The following is a 12,786-nucleotide window of genomic DNA, read 5'->3' as shown; positions in this document are numbered from 1 at the left end:
TGATCAAAAAAAAGGTTGCAAAGGCACATGTAAGTACTGAGATTAGGGAAACTGAACTGCTATTCTTCCATCCTACTTGATTTTGAAGTCCCTATATTTATTTTCTAACCTCTCCCAACTACCTTAGAAGAGACGTTAGCTGCTTGGTCTCCTCAAATTAAAAGATGAGAAATGCTGCTACTCTGTTGTTTTTATGCAGAGTAAAATGAATGTATCATTTGCTCAAACAAATATAATGAATAAATGGTCTCTTAATCTCCTAAACACTCAATAAGCAAAGTAATTCTTTAGAAAAATAAATAATCATTCTTTCTTGTGCACTTCTAACCCTGCATTCCTATTTATTTAACACAAAGTATTTTAACTTTAGATTGTGCCATATCTTCTTTGTAAAATACTAATAGTGTTTGAATTGTTAATACCACAAGTGTGTTTGAAAACATTTCAAAAAGTAGATTTGAATTGCTCTAAAATCTCAGATGTTCTTGTTTTTTCTTACTGGTATATAAGCAAATAAGCTGAGATGATAGCACCATTAAGATATGAAGAAAGACACAGAGACATAAAGCTGGAGGCAGTGTGTGTGTTTGTGTATACGTGGTGGGGGTGGAGGTAGGGCATTGTCGGATATCGCTCTGTACCCTTACAATGCAGTGTAAATGTGTTGCAAACAACAGGGTGCTGCGGATCACTGGTCATAAGCGGTGGCAGTAATGGGGTCCTGGGTGCTGTGTTGTTTAAATTGGGCTCAGCTCTCAGTAAATTCATGGATCCTACTCACAGATATGGAGGTGGAGGAACATACTAAGGGAACATTTTCTAAGCAGCAAGACATATCCTCACTTCTGTGTGAATGCACTCACCGGCAACATTATTAGGTACAACTTGCTGGGCTGGATCCCCTTTTGCCCTTAGACCTTCCTTAACTCTTTGCGGTGTAGATTCAGTGAGGTGCTGGTGCTGGTTGTCGATGATTGGAGCTTTTTAACATACCTGGATGCTGAGATGTCAGACTAGGAAATATGGTCCAAACAAAATAAGGAACAATAAAAGAGCAGAAAAAGAAGAGCATTGTTTTATTAATGTGAAACAAGATGATAAATCAGGAGTTCTACCTTCCTCTCTTTTATTTGAAATCCCTTTGCTTCCCGAAGCATCAAAGTGATACGGATGATAAAAGGTTGAAAGCCGTGAATCATGATAATCATCGAGTATGTGAAGCACGTAAATGCTTTAATATTCAGTGTAAACCTTGATCTCGCTGCACTCCACCTCCACAGCGAAGACAAAACATTCAAATGGCTGAAGGACCTTGAGGATAAACTGAGAATGTGACCCGTATTGAGTCGTGACTGTCCTCAGGAAGTTTGCCATCAATCTTGATTATTTCACAGCATGGAGGGATCATGTTTGGACATTGAACTCACTGGATTGAAATGGAGCAGGAAATGTCACAAATTGCACAATGCGTTTCAAAGGTGTTGTCGGCTGTTTGTCTGCATCAGTTCGTCTTTGTCAATTTGCATGCACCTCTAAGATGGTCCCTAACTTTAGCTTGTTTTTTTTTTTTTTTTTGGTCTAATCTTAAGTCCCAAAAGGTTTTCAAAGGCACTAATGTCAAATCATGAGGTTAAAAAACTCCCAGTCAGCATCAAGCCAACATTTATCCAACCCTGCAAATATTCAAATATTTAAATTCGGACACACTGCGTCTCCGGTATAGTTCTATAAGACATGTCATAACTTTTGTTGTGATCTGGGGCTATTAGGAATTTAAAACTAGAACTACTTCCTCACAGTTGAATGCCTCCACAAACAACTCAAGTTGCCCTTCCAGTTTCCATCCTTGTCCGTGAAAACACATTCCAGCACAGAAGATCTATACAGTCAGCACAGTTTCAAGGTGGGCCCCCAACAGAAGTGTCGTCAATCCAGTACCTAAGTTATGACATTGATTAAAGTTGACCTTTTGTGTGAAATGTTGTAATAATTTCTGTATGAATTCTTGATTTATGGCCATAAACTTGTTTTCTTTAGGTCACAGTGAGCTTTGACCTTCAACTGCTAAATTCAAATTAATATACTGTTGAGTCAAAGTGGACATTTGTGCCACATTTAAATAAATTCCTTGAGATTCCTCAAGATTCCTTCTTGAGGTATCACATTCACCAGATTAAGACAGGCACAAGGTCACAGTGACCTTTGATGGACAGACTCTAATCAGTTCATTGTTGAGTCCAAGTAGACGTTTGTGCCAAATCGGGAAAAAAAAGAAGAAATTCAAAGTTTTCTTAAGATATTGGATTCACAAGAATAAGACAGAAGAGGTCAAAGTGACCTTGACCTTCACCTCTGTGACCACAAAAATTTAATAAAGTCATTACTGAGTCCATGAGGAAGTTTGTGCCAATTTGGAAGAAATTCCCGCAAGGGCTTCTTAAGATATTACGTTGACAAGAATGGAACATATGGATGGACAATATAGTGTAGATGACCTGACATGACTCTGAGCAAATTTGGTAATGTGAGGAGGAGCAATTGTTCCCAGAACTGGTTATCAAACTACAGGAAACACTAGCTTAAGTGACGGGAAGTACCTACAGAACCATCAATGCTTGTTTGATATACATTATAAACTGTCCTGATGTACCAATTCTTTGGCTTTCTCTCAAGATTAAAACACCCTCAAATGTGTTACTTTATGTCTGAATCTCTTTTATTTTAAGTCTTGTTTATGCTACAACAACAACTCAAAAACATAATGCTTATGGGTATGGCTGTCGCGACTACAGAGGCGTAAAAATGACTTGACTCCAGGGGAATCATTCCACGTTACAGTTCAGATCTGACTCTGTCACCTCTGTGTCACGCTCACCTGAATAACTATGACCCTGTAATAACTTTAGATTTCAGGTTATTGAGTCTCAAATGAAGTTAGGTCATGTGAAAAATGCAGGAGACGTAATAATCACTATCAGCCCATTCTGCCTCTTGAGATTCCAGCTCTGGACAAAAGGCCCAGCAGTGGCAATAATGGATTCATTTTGTGCTCCAGGAGTGAGGACTGAAAATTGTGCTCTGCCGTCTACTGGTGCGACCACCTCAATGACTACATCATTCAGGCTGTAGCCTCTGTGAGCTTCACTGTTTGCCGAAGAGTTCACTGAACTGAGCCCATTAAACCGGAGGGGAAACACCATCAAGAATAAAGCAAGCTGCTGTCAGGCTGCTCTCTTTAAAGTAATTCAGTTAGGCTAATACGGTACATTTGGAATCAAGGTGACAGGTTGTATCTTTTTTTACACACTTATAAAGGTTGTATTCCTCCAGCAGAGTTTTTCACAGGTTTAAAGGATAATTACGAGCACACACAAGCTCGAAATCTCAAACTTCAACACCCTTAATAAATACTTGGATAGGAGTTGAACCCAGGTTCACTGTGACCTCTGACTCTGGCCCTGTGTCCACATAACTTTTATTTTTCTGCAGCAGAATCCAGCACTTCATAAAAAAAACACTCCCAGCTTTTGTTTAATAATGGGCTCCACATGGATATGTTTCAATGACAAAAATATCTGGCCACTAACCATAGCTAATGTAATGCTACATCAACAGAGAGTTGACGACACTCCAACATATTCTCACTCTGACGTCATCATACATTGACGCTTGGTTAGTTCCAAGCATAGTGCCTAAAAACTAGATATAAGATGGATTGGACCCCTCCCCCCCCATTTGTTCTTTGTTTTTTTGTTTGGTTGGTTTCTGTGTTTTTTCCCCATTTTTGTTTGCTTTCGTTTTACTTTCTTTTGTCCTGTTTTGTTTTTTGGGGATTTTATTTAACCTCGTTGTATTTCTTTGAATATAAATAATTTACGGAGGTATATGATGGAAAAAAGTGTATAAAACTGTAATGAAATTGGAAATATTGTTTATGCTTATGAAAAAGATGAAAGAAACATTGCAATAAAGTATAAAAAAAAAAGAGAGAAATCAAAAACCAGAGTTTAGACCCATGTGAGACTTTCCCCAGGTGACTGGTGCATGGAAGCGTGTGATCTTTGAGTCACTTTAAGGTTTGTTTTAACCATTCCTCAACCTAACCACAGTAACTTTCAACACGTTCTCATCTCAAGTCGTCACATATTGGCGCTTTGTCAGTGGACTTTCATGTCTATTTATTACACACTAGGTATCTTCCTGCATCTTTTATTGATGTTCTAGATTGCCGCAACCAACGCTGGGATGTCAACCAAAGCGCAAGGTTAGGTTTAGGCAACACAAGTACGTGGTTAGGTTTGGAGGAAAACATCACGGTTTGGCTCTACGTTCATACAGGAAGTGAACACCGAGCTCCTGAAAGTCCAGCATTTGTTGGACCCATTCACAACAGTGGCGATTGCTCTAAGACTGCAAGGGAAGCTCAGCTTCCCCTAAAATGTCAAAAATAAGTGGTCAAATATGTACTGTTGTCTTTACATTTCATTGACTAAATATGTGATAGAGTGCGCTCAACTTTTTTTCAGAATCAGCTACTGATCACAGGTCACTGACACGACTTTCTTCTCATTCATTCCCGTAGTGTCACAGTGCATTAAACAGTGTCGAAGCTCAGCGTCCAAAGACTTCAGTGGGGAAGCACAGAGTGGGTTGTGTCACTGCAGCGAAACTAGACAGTCATTGGATAAATGCTCGGTTTTGTCCCGCCCATCGGACGCTCAGCGTCTCTGGGGGTCTATGGGGCAGTGGGCTGGCCCCGGCTGGCCTGGACGCTGGGCTTTTCCGTGATGATTGGATGATCTGTCTGAGGCTGAATCCCTTTTTGATTGACAGCAAAATGAGCGAATCAGTGATCTTGAAATATAAACCACCATCGGAACATTTTTCAAGTTTCATTCCGTTGTTCCGAGTTGATCTGGAGACTTTTCCAATCCTCTTAGTGACTTTTTCTTTGTTAAAAACAACTAGCGACAAATCTAGCATGTTTTTCTGGTGTTATTGGAGACTGTACTCGTGTTTGGAGACTTTGACTTCTGTCGCTCTGCAGTTACTGTCCCCAACGAGCAGCGGGTGCTGCTGTGAGCCCCTCCACCGTCCCAAAGCACTCACAGGCGGTCACTCTAGCCTCGCGCAGCAGCCCCAGCTAGCGAGCGAGCTAGCAAGCTGCACATAATGGCAGACAATTTGAATATTGTCGACCGGATTTTGGTGAAGCCGTTTGATAGTCTTCCTTACGAGGAGAAACTTGGAGTTAAACAGCAGGGCAGATCAACACCTCAGATTGATTTGGTGCAAATAGTGGGGAAAAGTAACAGGTCTTTTCACCCATCTGAAAATCTTTGAGGTGTGTTTTGCTGTGGTTCTATGGCATGAGTGTGGTTGAAAAACAGCTTCAATTAAATGCTCCTTTTATAAGTTACTGCCTCGCTACAATATGACAACTTTTATGATGTAAACTTAAAGTGAGCTTCCCGTGTTTGAAAGACCAGCAGCTGCCACTGATTCACAACCCCTCCTGCCTGCCCTATAGGGACATTCTGGCTACTTGCAATACGTCATTACAGGCAATGTGGCACACTTGCGCCGTCCAGTGGCATATCATCGTACTGCGAAAGGTTCCATCCAGCCGTAGCACAAACTGACGCCACCCACTGTATCATATCACCAGGAAAGGTGGCTTTTAGCGTCAGTGTCTGACACCAAAATCAGTGACATAGAAGTGGTATTTAACGACTTCTGAATGAGAACAAGCTGTAACTAAGCCGAACCTAACCTCTGTAACTTTCCGTCACTTAATTATAAGGACATAACAGCATTTGTGAGCCGCTAATTCACAGGATATCTTACAAACCATTGTATGAATTCATTTAATTTTGTCATTTAACACCAGAGTTGCAGTCTCCAAGCTGTATTATTTTTCCCTTTGTCCTCGACACAATTCACATCACTCCCCCCATCTGACTCTAAGTACAACATCCTTTTGTGTTTATTCTCCCAAATGTCAGACTGTTCTCTCACGACCTTGGTGCCTGACCAAGACTTCACCACACTGCATGGGGAGAATCACAAACAGATCTAGAAAGTTTGAACTGTTCAGAGATGGTATCAAAACATCATTATGAAAACGCTGTGCCAAAATACATTTATTTGACATCGCTGATCAAAAGGTTATGCTTGAAGTGTGGAGTGTGCCACTGAGGGTTCACATTATATAAATAAATAGTTCAATGGTGTTCTGTGCTTTAATTATCTATCATCTGTTACACCAACTAAACTACCTGTCTCCGTATCTGTATTCGGATACAAGACTGGAAGTGGGCATAGTTTAATCTTTGAAATATGGACCTTTGTTTAGGGAGTTTTCTGTTTGTGTCCCTTGTTTCATGTTTAGCTCATATTTAATCTGCTTCCTGTTTTACTTTGTAGGCTCTCTCCTCATGTGCCATGTCTGGTTTTACTTCCTGTCTTTGTGTGTTTTCCCGCCTGTTTTCTGCCACACCTGTCTCGTTAGTCCTTCCCTGTTCCCTGAGTCTTCCCTTCACACCTGTTCTGTATTAGTCATGTTCACTCCTTTTGCCCATGTCTCCCTTCTCCAACTGTGACATGTATTTTTCACCCAGTAAAACTACTTTAAATAAAATACAGTAAAATAAATAATGAAAATAACAGACATAAATGAAAACTTGGCACTTTTTTGGACGTTAGAACATGATCATGTTCTGCAAATACCAGGTTCCTTCTTAATACTGTTCTCTGTCTCTCTGGCTCTTTTCTCAGCCCTTGTTGACTCTATTTCTCTAGTGTCCTGTGCAAATACACTAAATATATATACAGGGTGTTTCTCAAAGTCAGAGGCAAGGCAAGAGTCCTTCCTATCATTCAGTGAACACACATTGGAGCAGGCTAACGAGTGTCCCCAGGTGTGCGTCGTTAACCCTCAGCAGCCTGAGGAGGTTTCAGGGTACTGTGATCATTTAGTATTGTCAGAATCACGTGACTTTTACGGAAAATATATTTCTGGATCATATTTAAGTGGAGTAATGAAGACAACAGCTGAAAAAAGGGGTAAAAAGGGGTAATCAAGACAGGACCTCGGTCCGTGTACTTCACGGCCATTCATTTTTCGTTTCGAAATAACAAACTGAAACACGGAAAACCAGCCATTATCCGTTTTTTGTTTTGAAATGACCAAACGAAAAAGGAAAAAAAACCAATCCGTCTCCCGTTTTTTATTTGATAATAAAGAAAAGAAAAACGGAAAACGAATTGTTATCTATTATCCGTTATCTGATTTATTTTGGGAATTTAAAAAAACCCTGTGGGAAACTGCTTTATCTATTTTTTATTCGTTTCTTCTCTGTGACCATTAAGTTGCATTCATGTGGTGTCGGAATAATCGGAAAATTGATTTCCGACTGGGAAAATACACATGAACACCTGCTCATGTCGGAAAAACAGCTCGAAGATAATTTTGGAACAGGAGTTGCCAACTTGACTGAAATTGACGTCACTTTCACAGAAAACTGGCGGACGAAAAGGAACGTTTTGTCCATGGTAATAAAACTTTTTATTAATTCACACATTGTGTATCATTTTTTGCGGACCTGTAATGTGGCATGCTGTTAGTTGCTGTCCATGTAGAGTGACCTAGATTAGTTAGAAAAGTTATTTATTAGCATAATATGTCAGATAAAGCAATATTCTAGTAGTTATAGGAAATGTACATGCTCTGTATGTACATTACGTACACCACATGAATGCAACTTACTGGTCACAGAGAAGAAATGAACAAAAAATAGAGAAGGAGTTTCCCACAGGGTTTTTTTAAATTCCCAAATTGAATCGGATAACAGATAATGGCTAATTGATAATGATTCGTATTCCGTTTTTCTTTTCTTTATTATCAAATAAAAAATGGGAGACGGATCGTTTCTTTCCTTTTTCGTTTGGTCATTTCAAAACAAAAAACGGGTAATGGTTGATTTTCTGTGTTTCAATTTGTTATTTCGAAACGAAAAACAAATGGCCGCGAAGTACACGGACTGACCTCCGGGGAGAGGAGTTCTGGGGAGAGGACACATTTAAGGACGCTCCAAGAAACGACATCACAATAGGCAAAAGTGCCGATGTTTGCCCTGGTGGGCCATTTCTATTGCAGAGTTCAAAGGGTTGAACTTGAAAAACAAATTACAACTCTAAGGAACTTGATTAATGTGAATACTTTGTGATGTCATGTTGACTTCTGGCACACTTGTACTAACCTGTACTAAAATTGGAATACACAAGAAATACACCTATTCATGATAATAGATGGTTAAAAGTTTTCTTTTTTATGCAAATAGTGCAAAAAAATTCAGTTTCATAGCTGAACTTTATTATTTCCAAAACAGCGTCCTGATTGTGAGCCTCAGTTGCAGCTCTGATTGAGTCTGATTGTGATTATGAAATAGGAAAGATTCATCACATCAGATAAACTTAGATTTGCACATTTATCACTTAACTAATTAAACACAATCAAAACCAGTTAAACTTCTGATTAGGCTGCTCTGAGTCATAAACATTTGGCAAACGGGACCGTTTGAAGCTGTCCTAGAAACTATCTTTCAAAGCTCTGCCAGAGTTTTCCCCCTTCGACAAGGAGGTCAAAGGTCATGCTGGCCACAAAGCAGCAGTCTGCAGCTTGGAGGGACTCGGGGTTTGGTGATGGACACTGCAGCACGGTGGATAGCTGACAGCAGACATACCGGGGAGGCTTTCCATTGAATGAGCAGCTGGCAAACTTGTGCTGGAAGTGTGTATATCATTGGGTCAAACATACTTCACAAGTAACTGTCTCTTGAAATGATATTACACATACGCAAATCATCCCTGCATGAGAGTGTGCTAGAGATATCTATTTTTGCCTTGACTGCATGTTTTAATTGGATTGATTGTAAGTGTTATTACTTCTCAGTGCTGTATATGTCAGTAAGCTGTTGTGCTTTCAATGTTCAGCAGGTAATATTTACCATGTACATCTTCTTATTTTAGAAAATGAGTTGATTTGACATTTGCCTTTTCATTTCTTTAATTATACTACAAAATTATACAAGTAACAGGGTTGACACCTCAGTAACAGGATTGACACCTCAGTAACAGGGTTGACAACAGTTATTATACTGCTAGTTTAAGTTGCAGTTTTGGGTCTAATGAAGATAATGGGACATTCATAAACCTTTAATTCAACATGACTAATCAAAGAATATTTTGGAGACATATTTATTGAGAGGTTTTAGCATTTTTTAAAACATGACGGATATTGATCCATTGAACAAGTTTGGCCTGTTCCGAGAGTTGCATCATTTTCTGGGAGTGAAATCAGCTTCCTTTTGTGAACATGCTGGTGAAAAGACAAATAAGTGTCCTCTTATTTTCATGATTTTTCTTTGAGTTATATAATGTTTGACAGAGGGGGACAAGCTTATTATGTCAGCCCTGTTTCCACAAAAGGACACGTTAAAAAGATATTAGAAAGTTTTAATGTACATAAATAACATGATTTAAGCCTCTAATGAATGCACACCATGTGGTCTCATGACCTTCACCACATGGCTAGTAATGGCTGCCAAGAACATTTTTCGTCAACCCTGTTACCATTCTAGTGTAGCAGATCAACACTGGGAAGAAAATCCATGCCTTTACGATGTGTCGTCTCCAGGTTTGGTGACGTCACTGTGTTATCTGGGGCTCTGTCGGCGAGGGCTCGGTGGAGAACTCTTGTGGTGTGCACACACAGGTCGTAACGCAGTTGGTGAGACTCCCACTGACAGAAACACGTCTCCAGGTATGAACACTCAAAAGATTACGATAGTCTCGCAAAATCAGGGTGAAAATCATTTAATGTGAATTAGGCTTAAAGCTGATGAGAATATCATCGGCTGCCACAGTCTACAGCCAATAGCCATGTTTCCATCAGCCTGTTTAGATGCGCATCTAGAAGTATCGCATCGGAAAATTATGATGGAAGCGCCGAAATTCGAATTAAAATCCCCTGATTCGCACAAACTAAATTACGCTCATTTTAGCCGGGTTTTGGTTGATTGGAAAAAATGTTGATTTGCAAAACGGGGGATGGAAACAGTTATGTTTGAATTATGTCTGGCGTAGCGCACCTCTCTCCATGGTGATATCCACACTCCGGGTTGGGAAGGCGGTAATGCATTTACAAGCTGGTTGCCAAGCGCCAGAAAACATAGAAGAATGCGAGACTTGTTTTGATTCCGGTTCTGCGGAAAACTTGTGCGAGTTTGTAGTTTTCATCAAAGTCTGTAGATTTAATGGAAACACACAGGATTCATATTTCTTTTAATACACATTTCCCAATGATTCAAATCACTTTTGGATGGAAACATAGCTACTGAGTCAGAATAGACCCTGCAAGGAAGTTTCTTACAGTTGCATGTCGGCTCTACGCAGAGCCATCACCGTAGCCTAAACAAGTGGTCCAAGCCATTGTGAGCATTTGGATTTGTGCAGTGGTGTCACTGTGTCACTCTGCAGTTACACCTCCAAAACAGGGGTACAGTATAGGGTACAGCGTAGGGTATGTGTCTATGCAGAGCCTACGCCAAAGGTATGGTCTTGATTCAAGGCAGAAGTAAAAATCCTGCTTGAGTCGCCTAGGAATATGCGCCTCCAGCTGATTGATCAACAGTGCATTGCCAGATGACACAAAGTTGACACAAGCCAGCTTTTTATTTGTTTTCTTTTTCCTGAATTTGTCTGCGTTTGCACCCCTGCTGTATCAACGCAGTGATCTTACTTAAAAAATTGTGGGGGCTGCATCTTTTCACACAGCACTAACGCTGGTCTGAATGTGGCCTCAGGCCTCCAGTATGTCCCAACATGATTTGTCTGAAGTAGTTAAGCCATCACACAAATTGAATTGTTCCCCCAATACTTCCTTCTGCTCCGCCCTTTAACTCAATTTAAGATTTTGTTCACTTATTCGTCAGGGCAACATAACACGAGGCATCAAGTGACAGTAATTTAATTTCCCTTTATAATACACGATGCTGAATAATATTAGGATTTAAACAACCACTTTCCAACCTCTGCAGAAGTTTTATTGCTGAACAGATAGTTGACAGGGGGCAGAAAGAGCCCAAAATCAAACCTACTGCAAGTATGACTGAGGCTTCTCATGCAAATTTTATGGTAATGTAATTCCCCACAAGCTTACTATGTGGCCTGGTAAGGTAGCCAGCTCCACTGTGTCTTGAACTAGCTGCTTTTTACAATAAATGCAGAAGCAAACTGCAGTCCTGTGTGCAGAATAAATACCAGCAGAATTGCAGTTAACAGGGAATACTTAGTCCCTCTGCTCCTCATCTATCATGCAAAATGTGCTGACCGCTTGCTTCTTAGATACAGGGTCTTCTGCACAGAGAGCCCTCCAGTCCTCTACCCCTCTCTTCATCCCTCCCTCCGTCCTCCGGGTAATAAACTGAAAATAAAAAATCCGGCTGTGCTGGGGAAGTGGCCAGGCTCATCCAAACACTCATAAATAAATGACTGTCACCATTTTGAACTGAGCAGGACAGACTGTTTGTGGTCTCTACATCACAATCTGCATCTGATATTATGTTTCTCGCTGCCAAGTGCTGGTGTGAGCCGCTATTACCTCTGTGTCGTGCCACTTGGCTTTGTTTGAAGTATAATGTGCTCCCCTGAGGATAACTCGATTGTGACTCCACAGAAATCCGCTCTAATGACTCACTGGGACCACGCGAGCAGAGGTAAATGGCCATGAAATGGTGCCATTAAGCTGGGGGTAGAAGTGAGCTGAGGATAGTGTCATCAAGAGAGGAGGACATTTGGCTTGAACACACACGCCATGCATGCTTTCATAGGTCTGTTGTCTTCACACTATGGGGGTTAAACGCACCATATGGTCAAGAGAGGAAGATGGGTACATTCAGTCAGGCCATTCCTATACCAACCATGCTACTAGCTATGCTAGTGGTGTAGCTTTAAGGATTGGATGAAATATATACTGAACAAAACTCTTGACAACGCTTTTGTTTTTGCTCCCATTTTTCAAAGATCTCAGACTTTTTATGCACTCAGTTTATCCCTCTCAAATTTTGGTCACATATTTGTTAAATGTGTTCATGAGTACTTCTCCTTTTCCAAGATATCCATCCGTCCGACAAGTTCCAACACAAATATCCATCAATCCATTTGCGGGGGCATCAGACCGAGCAAAGCACCCCAGACATCCCTCTCCCCAGCAACGCTCTCCAGCTCCTCCTGGGGAGGGAGTTCCCAGGACAGATGAGATATGTAATCTCTCCAGCATGTTCTGGGTCTGCCCCGGGGCCTCCTACCAGTGGGACATGCCTAGAACACCTTCAGTGGGAGGCGCCCAGGAGGATCCGGATCAGATGCCCGAAACACCTCAACTGACCCCTTTCGATGCGAAGGAGCAGCGGCTCTACTCCGAGCTCCCTCCAGATGTCCGAAATCCTTACCCTATCTCTAAGGCTGAGCCCAGACACCCGGCAAAGGAAACTAATTTCAGCCGCTTGTATCCGCGTTCTCATTCTTTTGGACACTACCCAGAGTTCATGACCATAGGTGAGGGTTGGGACGTAGATGGACCAGTACATCAAAAGCTTCTCCTTCCACGAGACATTCCCAGTTCACCCTCACAACATGTTTGGGTCTGCCATGTTCCCCTGAACTCTGCGAACTCTGGTGATCCTCTGCCTTTTCATCTAGCATTTACGAAATAATCAAAGTCAT

Source organism: Epinephelus fuscoguttatus, linkage group LG24, assembly GCF_011397635.1.
Source record: "Epinephelus fuscoguttatus linkage group LG24, E.fuscoguttatus.final_Chr_v1".
Classification (NCBI taxonomy): Eukaryota; Metazoa; Chordata; class Actinopteri; order Perciformes; family Serranidae; genus Epinephelus; species Epinephelus fuscoguttatus.
Note: the sequence above shows the minus strand (reverse complement) of the source record.